The sequence below is a fragment of the Dioscorea cayenensis genome, chromosome 19 (genome assembly GCF_009730915.1).
Source record: "Dioscorea cayenensis subsp. rotundata cultivar TDr96_F1 chromosome 19, TDr96_F1_v2_PseudoChromosome.rev07_lg8_w22 25.fasta, whole genome shotgun sequence".
Taxonomy (NCBI): Eukaryota; Viridiplantae; Streptophyta; class Magnoliopsida; order Dioscoreales; family Dioscoreaceae; genus Dioscorea; species Dioscorea cayenensis.
The window spans coordinates 7936760-7950254 of record NC_052489.1 but is presented as its reverse complement, the minus strand read 5'-3'; the positions used below and the strand labels follow the sequence as shown (position 1 = coordinate 7950254).

General features: G+C 43.1%; 2 non-coding genes across 2 annotated transcripts; one reads left to right on the top strand and one right to left on the bottom strand.

The window, feature by feature from the left end:
* Window positions 1-1336: 1336 nt before the first annotated feature.
* LOC120250805 lies at window positions 1337-1443 on the bottom strand. Its single transcript, XR_005533141.1, has one exon. It is a non-coding gene; the product is annotated as a small nucleolar RNA R71 (small nucleolar RNA).
* Window positions 1444-13110: 11667 nt separating this feature from the next.
* LOC120250771 lies at window positions 13111-13217 on the top strand. The gene has a single exon (XR_005533109.1). It is a non-coding gene; the product is annotated as a small nucleolar RNA R71 (small nucleolar RNA).
* The last annotated feature ends 278 nt before the right edge of the window (window positions 13218-13495 follow it).

Sequence of the window (13495 nt, the reverse complement as noted above, 5' to 3'; positions counted from 1 at the left end):
CCTTCCGATGTGATTTATCTTACCTCCACGTTCCAAGAGTTCTTTGCAGTCATAATAGTGTGAAGTGCTGAGGGACAAACTCTATTAGGGCTTAGTTGTGCAAGCAATAGAGTGAAGGGTTGAAGTAATGCTTAGTATTGGGGCTTAATTGTGACTTGGGGTCTTTTGCCTGGAACAAAGGGTTAGATCTATATTAGGGAATATGGTTTATCACTTAGAATCCCTAAACCTTCATGCAACTCGACACAGTGTGAAGCATTGAGAGTATCCCTTTCTAGTAGGTCATAATGTGAGGGTTAGTCATAGTTGACCTTAGGTTTGGGACTGTGTGTCTTAGGATTTTCACGACTCATTAGACATCAGTTAGGAGATATAATGATTGATCTTGCATGTGAAACAATAGTCCTAGGGTGAGCAATGTCTGGGTGCCCCAATTTTATCGATTGCCTCTACTATTATTCAATTGCGTCTTTTTCTTCTTTACTTTATATCTATTTGTATTGATATTGTTTACATTACTATTAAATCATCTTCACTATAGCTAAATATCAATACTTGTGTTTCTGAGCACTATTCTCTGTGGATACGACTACCCACTCACCAGGGTACTTTATTACTTTGATAACCAGTGCACTTGCGGTATGCACTCGCAAGGGTTGTGTCAAAGTTTTTGGTGCCGTTGCTGGGGAATAGGCGTTTTGGAAGCATTTTGCACTTTGCTATTTTAGCTATTCATCACTTATTCTATTTCACACTTTCTTGTTCTTCCATCATTCTAATTTGTTTTTCTTTCTTTAGATGCAGCTCCAGGTTATGACCCGAGGAAACCCTTCGACATTGGTTGAAGGTAATCCGGACATTGGAAGGAGAATTCATAGAAAGGGAAAAGAACCTGTGCAAAAACAGTCTAATCAAGCTGAAATAGAAGTTGAAGGGTTTGATAAAATGGCTGAACATAATGAGCAGTAGAGGACACTCTCAAATTATGCCAAACTCGCAGTTCTTGGAATGTAATCCAGTATTGTGAGGCCACCGATTACGGCTTAAAATTTTGAGCTTAAGCCAGTCTTCATCAAGGTGTTATAACAATTAGCACAGTTTAATGGTTTGGTTGATGAGGATCCAAATAATCACATTAAGGACTTCCTAGAAGTGTGCGACATGCTCAAGATTAATGGTGTCACGGATGATGCTATCAAGTTGAGGGCCTTCCCATTTTCCTTGAAAGGAAGAGCAAAGCACTAGCTACATTCATTACCTAGAGCATCGATCACTACATGGGAGGAGATAGTAGAAGCTTTTCTTGCCCGATATTTCCCCTCCTGAAAAATATGCGAAGCTTAGGAATGAGATATCTTCTTTTGTACAAACAGAATTGGAGTCTCTTTTTGAGACATGGGATAGGTTTAAGGAGCTCTTGCAGAAATCTCCTCAACATGGGTTCCCCAAGTGGATGATTATTCAAACCTTCTATAGTGGTTTGAACCCAAGCACGAAGCAGTTACTTGATGCTGCAGCCAAAGGTACCTACCTTAGGAAGCAAGACCCATTAAGAAGCTAGATATCTCATCAAAGAAATAGCTATGAACAGTTATCAGTAGAACACACGGGATAGAAAGAAGGTTGCTAGACTTCATGAGATTAATGCAGTCACATCATTGGTGGCCCAGGTTGAGTCTTTGAGCAAGAAGTTAGGCAATCTAACTTCTCCTAAAGCGGCGGCCGCGATGAGTTGCACTGGGTGTGGGGGAGGACATGCGCCTTCTGATTACCCTATTTCGATTGGTGGTACTACTTTCGAGGAAAAAAGTTAATTTTGTAGGTATTGCAATGAGAGGTCAAGGAAATCTATATAGCAATACCTACAATCCGGGGTGGAGCAGCCACCCAAACCTTTTGTGGAATGCTCAAAAGGCAACAAAGACTATGGCACAACAACAAGCCTGGAACATGGACAATAGAGTTTCAGGGTTGGAAAACCGGATGACTGACTTAGAGAAAGCTTTGACCAAGTTCATTTTGTCATCGGATACAAGATTTCAATTAGTTGAAGCCACACTTCGCATCCACACCGCTTCATTGCACAGCTTGGAGAACCAAGTGGGGCAAATTGCGAAGTCACTCTCGAAAAGACCTTAAGGAAGTTTGCCTGGCAACACAGAGACCAATCCAAGAGAGTATGTGAAGGCGATTACTTTGAGAAGTGGTCATGAAGTTGAAAGTAGGCTCCCTAGTGAAAAGACTAATGTGGAGTTGCCTAAGGTCGTGGAGGTTGAGGATACAGCAAAAGACAAGGAGGTGGCACCCACACCTTACAAGCCAAGAATCTCTTACCGTTCAAGATTAAAGAATGACCAAAATGATGAGAAATACAAGAAGTTCTTGGATCTATTCAAGTAGTTGCACATCAACATCCCATTTGTGGAGGTGTTGTCTCAAATGCCTTGCTATGCAAAGTTTCTCAAGGACCTTTTTACCAACAAGAGGAAGTTGGAGGAGAGTGTATCTGTGATTTTAGATACCTCTTGTTCGGCTGTGTTGCAAGAGAATATGTCGAACAAGAAGAAGGACCCTGGAAGCTTTATCATTCCATACAACATTGGTAATTTGGGAGAAGAAAAGTCATTGGCGGATTCAGAGGCTATAATCAACATCATGCCTTATACTTTCTTTCAGAAGCTGGGCTTGGGAGAGCCTAAACCCATTCGAATGACACTTAAATTGGCCGATCGAACAGTTAGACATCTGAGGGGCATCATTGAAGTGCAATTGTGAAAGTTGACAAGTACATATTTTCTGTGGACTTTGTGGTGTTATATGTTGATGAGGATGCCGAGGTTCCATTGATACTTAGGAGGCCATTCTTGCGCACTTCCAAGGCTCTAATTGACATTGACGGTGGGGAGTTAACATTACTAGTTGGTAATGACAAGTTGACATACCGCCTCACTAAAGACATGCGACATTCTCTTGATTTTGATGATAAATTGTACTTTCTTGACATTACTGATGAGATAATTGATAAATACATGTAGGAAATGATGTGTTCTGACCTGTTTGAGGGCTTGCTAAATCAAGAGGTGGAGAATTAAGAAGTTTTGACACTTGGTCTAGAGGACAAGGTGCAACCTACCTGGGGATCATGAAGAGGATGGTCCAAAAGATGAAAAGAGCAAGGAGACTTCACAAGAAGCGCCCCAAGGCTAATCAAGCTATGCAAGCACGGAGTAAGGGTGACGGACCCTTGTGTGGTAACAAGCTCAATAACTTTCCCTCTTACTTGAAACAATTATCTGCATCATGCTTTCAAGTTGTAGGTAAGAGGGCAACTTTCATCTATTAAACCTCGTGATATTAGAAGAGTTACGTCAAGCTTAGTGACATTAAAGGAGCGCTTCTTCGGAGACAACCCAAGTCTTTACTGTTTTCTAGGTTTTTAGTTTAGTTCTTGCATGAATAAGATCTTGAGTGTTGGTGTCTTGACTTTTGCATGCTATCGCTGTGTTTTTCTTATAGATGGTTGGTGTTTTAGTGTGCCTAACTGTGATTGGCGAAGTTTCTTGGTCATTTGACTGTATTTTTCATGATTCTCTAGTCTGTTTTCATAGTATATGCAGGCTCTGTGTGTGTATGAGTGTAGAAATTTTTCTGTAGAGTCTATAATTTTTTCTAAGTCATCCAGAGAATACATACCGCCGTGTGGGATTTTCACAATGGCGTGTGTTTCTATTCAGAGCTCATCCCAAGAGGACACAGGGGCTTGTAAATACCCTTGTGAACGGCTTTGTGACGGTCACACTCCTATGGGTAATTTCCACAAGGGCATGTGGATCTCTGTAGAGTTCTCAGACTCCATCCTGAGAAGACACAAGGGTATGTTAGTGCCCCTATGAGTACCCCTGTGAGTATCCATGACAACGCCCCTTGTGTATGGCCTGCAAGTGCACAGGTTTGTCGAAGTAATAAAATCCCAGATGAGCGCGGTATCGTATCCACAGGGAGTAGGGAATAAAAACACTGAAATTGTTTCTTAACTAAGTACAAGATGAATAGTGATATGTGTGACAAGATGTGAAATAACTAAAGTAAAAGAACAAGAAAGAGAGCACAAGTAAAGGAGAAGGTAAGGTAATCGATATAAACGGGGTACCCGGATATTGTTCCGCCTAGGACAATTATTTCAAGTGCAAGAACCCTCTATTATACTTTCTAACTGATGCAATAATGAGCCGTGGAGATCCTTAAATACATGGTCCCAAATCTAAGGTCAACCATGCCTAACTCTATACATGTCCTGGAGGAGAAATTGAATAACTTCTCAACCTCGCATTCGTATAGAATTGCAATGAGTTCTAGGGATTCCAAGTGATAAATCTTCTTCCTAAATGTAAACCTAACCCTTTCGTCCAAGTGGAAGATCCCTAGCCACAATTAAGCCCCTAGATGCTAAAATCACTTCAACGCTTCACTCCGTTGCGCCCGCAACTAAGCCCCAACGGAAGGTCATCCTTTAGCCCATTCACTCTACTATGACCACAAAGAACTTGAGAAAATGGAGATAGAATAAATCACACTGGAGGTGAAAGGGGACGCTATGCTACCTCTCGACTCACCCTCTCAACCCTCTCCAATCTAGCTTTGTCTAACTCTCGTGGTGTGCCACTCACTCACAAGGGTTACCAACAAGAACTCTCAACCCTAGTGTCACTCTAAGGGAGTATTCATACAATCAAGCATTCAAGATTAGAACTCAAATAAAACATCAATTAATTGAAAGCGTAATAAAGAGGTTCAATGAAACGAATACATCCTAGGGTTCACAAATACCCAAGTACCCACTAGGGGGTTTAGCTCTCCATGGAGCTAATTACAATCAATGAAATTAACTGTAAAAGCAAAGAATCCATAGAAAAACCCATCGATAGTCGTGGCGATGGTCATGTGGAGAGTCCTCTACTCGTCTAAGGGTACCTTTGTCTGGCCTAAGATACACTTCGCAGGATCCCTAGCCAATAACTCTCAAAACCTTCTTCCAAATGGAGTGCGATGTCAGAGGTGTAGAACCTTTCCAAATCCCTAGCCAATACCTCTCAAAACCGTAGCTGAAGTCCTCTCTCTAGTTGGGTAAAAGATGGAGAAAAGAATGATTAAATCGGGGCTGAAATCGGCTTTTAAAGGGCTGGAATCGGGAATCCACATACCCTATGGATTTTTCACATGGACGTGTGGAATTAATGCACGCCCATGTGAATTCTCTGTTTTCATCCTTCTTCGGCCGGCTGTGAACAGTACCTGCTATAGTTTCCTGCTATGGTACCGGCCCGAAACACTCCTGAATCCATGCTTTCATCGAGGTAAAATAAACGGGTACACGTTTACGTCGTAGATCTCTTTGCTTCTTCAATAACGGACATATTGGTGGAGATCTCTCTGTACATGCATAAGCCTGAATGCTTGAATGTAACTGCCTTTGTGCCTCTCCAAATCATTGTGCTAACTTGAATACGAGGAGGTTAGCACACATTCCCGCATTTTGAACCCGACTTTTGTCTTCGCGTTTGAACCTTCTCAAGATTTCCTCCAAATGGTGCATTTACGAGCCACATTGGCTTCTTTCTCTAATATTCGGCCTCACAGCCCTATCTACATGAAGTAACATAAATACACACATATTAGTGCTAAAACCCGATAAAAGTAATGCTCATCATAAAGAAAGAACACTTCCCATTCTTATTGCACAAGCACTTATCAAACTCCCCCACACTTAAGGTTTTTCTTGTCCTCAAGCAAAAATTAAAACATTATGTGCATAGATGACGGAAATATTGGAAGTTCTTGGCCTTAGGTTCACCAAAGCATACAAAGAGAGCATTCTACAAGTAAGGGAAATTTCAACGCTAAATACGAAAAATCAATGCTCTAGCTAAAAACTTGAATAAAAAAAAAACAACAAACCCGAAATCGTGTAAGTGTGTGAACTCACTCAAAACAACCCAAAGTATACTCCTCAAAGTTCTAAGTACAAGGGACTTATTTATCTACAAAAAGTAACAAAATTTCAAAGATGGTAGTAGCTTCACACATCCTCAAAGGTACCCTTTTCCAAAGCGGCCGCTAAGGTGGTTTTCACACTTTCAAGGTGGTAGCTCTTTCTATTGGAGTGGTAGCTTTCACTCATCCTATGAGATAGCTCTTTCTCTCATTAGGGCATAACTAGTATCCGACTTATGAGAGTAGCTTCATACTTTATAGGTGGTAGCTCTTTCCACCAAATAAGCACAAATAAACAATAAAACTATTTTGTTCTTTCTTTTCATTTCACCATTTTTTTCACAAATAACAAAAGAAACAACAATAAGTAGTCCCTTTAACATCGAACATGAGTTTCCAAAAGAGTTTAAAGAGTAAGTAGTGCAACAAGTGTCAATCGAGCAAACATTCCTACAAATTCAAGCAAAAACTAGAGCATGAAGACATTCAATGTTAAAAATTCTCCTAAACTCAAGAATACAATCATTGCAATTAAGTTGAACTGCCATTGGCTATGTGAGCATGTATATCAATCAAAATTAATATAAAAAGAGATGTGTGCACTATGAAACTCCCCCCACACTTAAGTTGTACAGTGTCCCCAATGTACACATGCAAGCGCACTCATAATGTATATCAATCAAGAACAAATGTGGGAGAAGCAATCAAAACAATACTCCCCTTACTTCTAGTGTTGCATTTGATGGAGCTAAATCCTTGGGAGCGATGTTCCAACGGGTTGTGAAGCATACATGCCCAAGTGCCGAATCACCATTGGCCGTGTCCATGACAAAGACTCAATTCCCATGATGACAAGACCATCTGCACGCATACAGGAGGGGGTTCAGTGAAGCTCAATAAAACAAAAACAACTCGAGTATATAAAAGATAAGGCAATGAATACAACTCAAGAACACAAAATGAAAATAAACTTAGAAGGAAAGTCCTTTCTGAGTATACAAGTCCGGAATAAAAATGCAGAAGTAATAGGACGAAGGAAAATAAATCAAGTATCGGTGCCACGCTCTGGCTCCTCTGCTGCTACGGGTGCTAGATCCAAGGGTACTGGTAGAGGTGGTGATGGTGATGCCGGAGGGGCTTGAGGAGTGGTGCAAGATCCACAAGCGCACGGGTCATCAAGTAATACTTCTCATGCGAGCACGAGAGGGTCGTATTCCGTGGGCCCAAGGATCTACCCTTACTTCCTCTTCGCGTATTGTCTAGCCGAAAGATTCAAAGGGTTTCTCTAATCTATTAATTATAATGAAAAAACTACAAGTGGAGTCTAAAATAAGGCAAGGGTATAAAATCAGGGGAAAGAAGTGGTCACAGATGCGGATTCCCTAGAGGCTACTAAAGTGTAAAGGATGCTAAGAATGTCATGCAATTGAGGGTTTGGACCTAGAGATTTCCTAAATTAGATCAACCCGATGGTCAAGGCAATTGACCCCTAATCCGGTATAAGTATTGATACAAAATTTCTTCCGATCAAATCCTCATACGATTGCATTAGCAAATGTGGAAATCCCTAATTAGAGCCGGAACACAACTTGGTCTAGCCCTAATATTGGAGGGGTACAAAATACCAGATGGTCACGGCATATTCGTACATGAATCCCTTCCAAACTTTGTGTGTCTAGTACAAGGGCGATGGTCACACTACCAAGTACAACCTAGGAGTTGGTTTACAGAGTTCTCATGTAAGCAACACATTAAATGCACCAAGAATGAATCACAAACACACAACAATTACAATAGACAAAATTAGATCATCCAAATACACAAGTTCACCCCAAGGTTCACCGGCCTGGTGACCTTGGGGTCTACTCATCCATGCAAACAAATACAAACAATAGGTCCATGAAAACAACTATAAATAGTATAAGGAAACTCCCTCAAATAATAGAAGTGAGATGACAAGCCAAGTGAGATGGAAGGCTTCCACGGACGCCGCGATTGGGGCGGCTTCCCTTGTCGTCTACAACTTTCCAAATAAGAGATCGATGAAGATTTAGCCAAACCAAGCTTCTCCCTTTGATTCCCCTTCTCCAAAACGTGTGATCTTGCCTCCTCTGAACTGGTGGAAGTCGGCTCCAAGAACTCCCCCAAAAGTTTTCTCCAAAAATCTCCTCTCTTTTGCCCTAGAAATTCAGGCCAATATATACCCAGTTAAGTCCATAAGGGCTCCATCCGGGCACATGGAGCCTGTGAAGCTCACTTCCGTTTCGCCCAGAAAAGGTGTCAGTGCTACAGTACCTCACGAGCAAACCTCACGGGCAAACCAAGCCGAGAGTTGTGAAATTCCAGCAAACCTCACGGTCACCGATGCGGGCGCATGGACCCCGTGAAGCTCACAGCCGAATGCCCCGCATCATGACTAGTGACTCTGCTACAGTGCTTGCTACCCCAAAAATGCCATTTTTGGTGTCGAATTTATCCAATTTGCATTTTTGAGCTTCGTTCGGCTCTTTTAAGATCTGTAACACCAAAATAACCAATTTAGACTTAAACGGGCATCAATTCATTAAAATATACACAAGTAATACAAGATTAATACGTATAAAATACGTACATTTAGGCGTTTATCAAGGAGTCCTCGGCCGCAAGACAAATGACGAGGCGACGTCTCGCTCTAAAATCTGCTGTAACATATCAAAACGTGCCATGAACTCTGTATACTATATGGCCTGCGCAGTCCAAATCTCAGCAATCTCTGCTCAAACCTCAGCACCCTCTGTCCGTATCACCCCTATAGTACTCTCAAGCCTCTCAAAGCGGTCATGGGCTCGAGATGGTGAAAACATACGTATTGGGGTGGGTCCTTTGCCACCGGAGGTGCCTTGGTCTCCATCGGTGCTGGCTAAGGCTCAGGAACAGGCTAAGAACCCTCGGCATCGTCACCCTCATCCTCAGCTATCTCTAGAGCTGGGAGAACTAAAGCATAAACTCCCATCCGAACCCTACAGACCATACCCATCAATCTCATCGTCTACTGGCTTAGGAGAGCAGGTGTACTCGTCTTCTCGGCCCCGCGAATCACGTCCAAGAGACCTATGCCCAAAACTAGTCTCGTAATGTCGGGGTCCGAGAAGATCGCTCCCAATTTGGCATACTGCCCCTGATGTCGAATGCACTCTGTGATGATGTGCCCTAGATGAATCGGTATGCGCTGCACCATCGAATATAAGTACAGAAGCTCCTGCCAGCTCAGAACGCAAGTGCTATCACCACGGCCATTGACCGACCTACTCAGAATGGTGTGTAAATATTGGTATGCAATTCGGGAAAAGCACGTGGCCTTGGACACCCCTGGCTCATACTGGCCCTGACCACACAACACTCGGTAAGCTTTTTGCGGGGTCCATGCTCCATGGTAATCTATCGGTAACTGGGAATACTCCTCAGTCTCTGTAAATACCTCCTCATACAAGCCAAGCCGAACTGAAAACTGAGTAATGCTCATGCTATGGTGATGTCCAAATGCTCTGAACTGAACGGCGTCGGGGCTGTTGAATCTCGCATAAGATCTATTGAACTCGAATGATGATAAGACCTCAAGTGTAAGCTCACGAATGGCTGGCTCCCTAGTCGACAATAACTGCCTCTATCCACCTACCGAAATGAGATCCTTGACCTCATCTGTGAACTCATCTCCTTGCTGTAAATCTCTTAATATGCTCGTGTCCAGGAATCAAGTCTGTCCGAGCCGAAGTCTTGACAGACGCTCAAAACGAGCCTCATGCTTGGATATAGTGAATCTCATGCTCTCGGACTCGGGGGTCGACTAACGCTGCCCTTTCTCAGCTTGCTTCCATGACCGAGGTACCATAATCTGCAAAATTTGAAAGAAAATCGATCAAACTAGTTAATTAAGTAATGCTGCAGAAATCCACACGGTCGTGTGGAATTTCTGCATGCCCGTGTGGATCCACAGGGCGTGAAAAAAGCACGGCCGCGCCTCAAAAATCCAAAAAATACACCGTTAAATCACTTCTAACTTCGTTCTAAACATGCATAATCATTCTATTTGTAGAAACAAAGCATTATTAACTAGTTTCATCGATTAAAATCAAGAAATGGCAAAGAAAACAAAAGATAGGGCTTACCGATGAGTTGAGATTGAAAACCTTGAATTGGTCTGAAAACCAAGTAATAATCCTTCCAAATCGGCAATACGAGGTCGGGAAACGATGTGAAAGTGATCTCAGATGAATGGAGAATGATAGGATGAAGAGGAACGGCGATACTTTAAAAGGAACTCGCGTACATCCGCACAGGCGTGCAGAAATTACCCACGCCCGTGTGCCTCCACAGGGGAGAGCCATAGGGCAGACGAACGCCCCTGTGCGCTCTCAGGATAACACTCAATCTCTCTAAACGCAACCACACGGGCGTGCGGAAAATAGCCACACCCGTGCGCCCGACCCACAAGGGTAGCCACACGCCCATGTGGCTTCTATGTCCAAGCGAGAAAAATCGCTAAGTGTTATACACACCCGTGCGGAAATTCCGCACGGGCGTGGACATTTACAGGCCCAACTCACAGGGCAAGCGCACGCCATTGTACCTTCTCAGGATGGAGAGAGCTCTTTTGCAGAGTTTTGCATGGGCGTGCGAAAATTACACACACCCGTGCTTTTTTCAGAAGTTCACCCACAGGGGCGAGTCCACGCCCCTGTGTGCTCTCGGGATAAGTTGCTAAGTCACGAGGTCGCTCAAAGGGGTGAGTCCACACCCTTATGCCTTCTCTGGATGAGCTCGCAATATAGATCTCCACACGCCCGTGCATTTTCCCTGGATGCCTTAAAAAACTCTATGGGTTCTGTAGAAAATTCTTGAACAAGTTTACACACTCAGAGCCTGCCCTATTATGCAAACTATACCAGCAAAAAACAAGAGAGATAGCTCAAACGACCAAAACTTCACTAAATCCACATAAAAACACACGATGAAATTAAAACCCACAATAAAATCACAGCAAAAGCATCTAAAAATCAAGACACCAACACTCAACACTTTATTCGTGCAAACACTAAACTACTAACTAAGAAAATAGTAAACACTTGGGTTGCCTCCTAAGAAGTTCTTGCTTTACGTCACTAAGCTTGACGTACCTTGTCTTACCTCACAGGGGTTCATAGATAAAGGTTTCCCTCTTACCCATAGCTTGAAAGCATGATGAATAAAGTCTCTTGGAGGTAGAGGGGAAGTTATCAGGCTTGGGACCACCAAGCAATGGTGCATCCAATTTGTTCGGTTCACGCGCATCTCTAACAGCCTTGGAGCATTTCTGGTGGCATCTCCTCACCCTCTTCATCTTCTAGAGCACCTTCTTCAGGATCCCCAGAGTAGATGGTACTTCTTTAGTCAACCAAGCATCATAACTTTTTCATTTTCCACCTCTTGGTTAAACAAATCCTTGTACGGGTCCGGATTGAACATTTCCTACATTTATTCATCAACAATCTCATCAATAGTGTCTAGAAAATACAAAGTATCATCGAAATCAAGAGATATTCATCAACAACATTTCCTGCATTTTCCACCTCTTGGTTAAACAAATCCTTGTGTGTGAGCTTGTCATCTCCAACTCTCAATGTTAGCTCCCCGCCGTCTATGTCAATTAATGCCTTAGAAGTCCGCAAGAACGGTCTCCCAAGTATCAAAGGTACATCCGCATCCTCATCGACGTCTAGCACCACAAAATCTACAGGAAAAATGTACTTGTCCATCTTGACAAACACATCTTCGATGATACCCCTTGGATGTCTCACCGTTCGATCCGCCAATTGCAAAGTCATCCGAGTGGGTTTAGGCTCGCCCAAGCCTAGCTTCTAAAAGAAGGTGTATGGCATGACGATGATACTGGCCCCTATGTCCGTCAATGCCATTTCTTCACCCTTATTGATAATATTACACGGAATGATGAAGCTTCCCAGGTCTTTCTTCTTGTTCGGCATGTTCTTTTGCAACACCGCCTAGCAAGATGCATCTAAGCTCATTGAATCACTCTCCTCCAACTTCCTCTTGTTAGTCAACAAGTCCTTCAAGAAATTTGCATACTTAGGTATTTAGGCCAATGCGTCAACAAAAGGAATATTGATGTGGAGTTGCTTGAACAAACTCAGGAACTTCTTGTGCTGTTCATCCCCTTTGTCATTCTTCAATCTAGAGGGAATAAGGATTCTTGGCGTGAAAGGTGGTGGTGCCACCTCCTTCTCTTTGCTTGCTCCCTGCTCAACTTCTATTACCTCAAAAGCGTGTTCATTGGGCCTCTCACTCGGAAGCCTACCTTCAACCTCACGACAACTTCTCAAAGTGATCACCTTCACATGCTTTCTAGGATTGGTCTTGGTATTACTCAGCAAGCTTCCTTGTGGCCTTTCCGATCGAGACTTCGCAATCTGCCCCCACTTGATTTTGAAGATTGTGCAAAGAGGCGGTGTGGTTGTGAAGTGTAGCCTCGACTGATTGAAACCTTGTATCTGACGATTGCACAAACTTAGTAAAGGCCTTCTCCAAATTGGTCATTCGGGTCTCCAAACTTGAAACTCGGTTTTCCATGTTTGGGGCTTGTTGTTGTTGGAAACCCGGTGGCCACATGGCCTTTCTGGACCTTGGTTGCTCCACGAAAACTTAGGATGATTCTTCTAATTCTGATTGAAGGTGTTGCTATATGGATTCTCTTGGTTCCTCATTGCATTGCCCACAAAATCGACATTCTCAACCGAAGATGCATCACCATTAGAGATCGGGCAATCAGAGGGAGTATGTCCTCCACCACACCCTGTGCAAGTAGTCATGGCCGCCACTCTATTCGAAGTTAGAAGATCTAACTTTTTACTCAATGATTCCACTTGAGCCGCCAATGAAGTTACTGCATCTATCTCATGGAGCCCGGCCACCTTTTTTTTCTCCCTAGCATTCCATTGGTAGCTATTTAACCCCATTTCTTCAATTAGTTGATGGGCCTCACCGGGGATTTTGCTACCTAAGGTACCTCCTACTGTCGCATTCAAGAGTTGCCTTGTACTCGGATTCAACCCGTTGTAAAAGGTTTGAACAATCATCCACTCTGGGAATCCGTGTTGCGGGCACTTTCTCAGGAGCTCCTTGAACCTTTCCCACATCTCAAATAGAGACTCCAATTCTAAATGTACAAAAGACGAGATCTCATTCCTAAGCCTTGCAGATTTTCCGGGAGGGAAATAACGGGCCAGAAAAGCTTCTACCATCTCCTCCCATGTGGTAATCGATGCTCTAGGTAATGAGTGTAGCCACTGCTTCGCACTCCCCTTTAAGGAAAAAGGAAGGCTCTCAACTTGACCGCATCATCCGTCACCCCATTTATCTTAAGCATATCACACAGCTCGAGAAAGTTCTCTATATGACTGTTTGGATCCTCATCGGCCAAACTATTAAACTGTGCGGATTGCTGCAACATGTGGAGGAATTTCGGATTTAG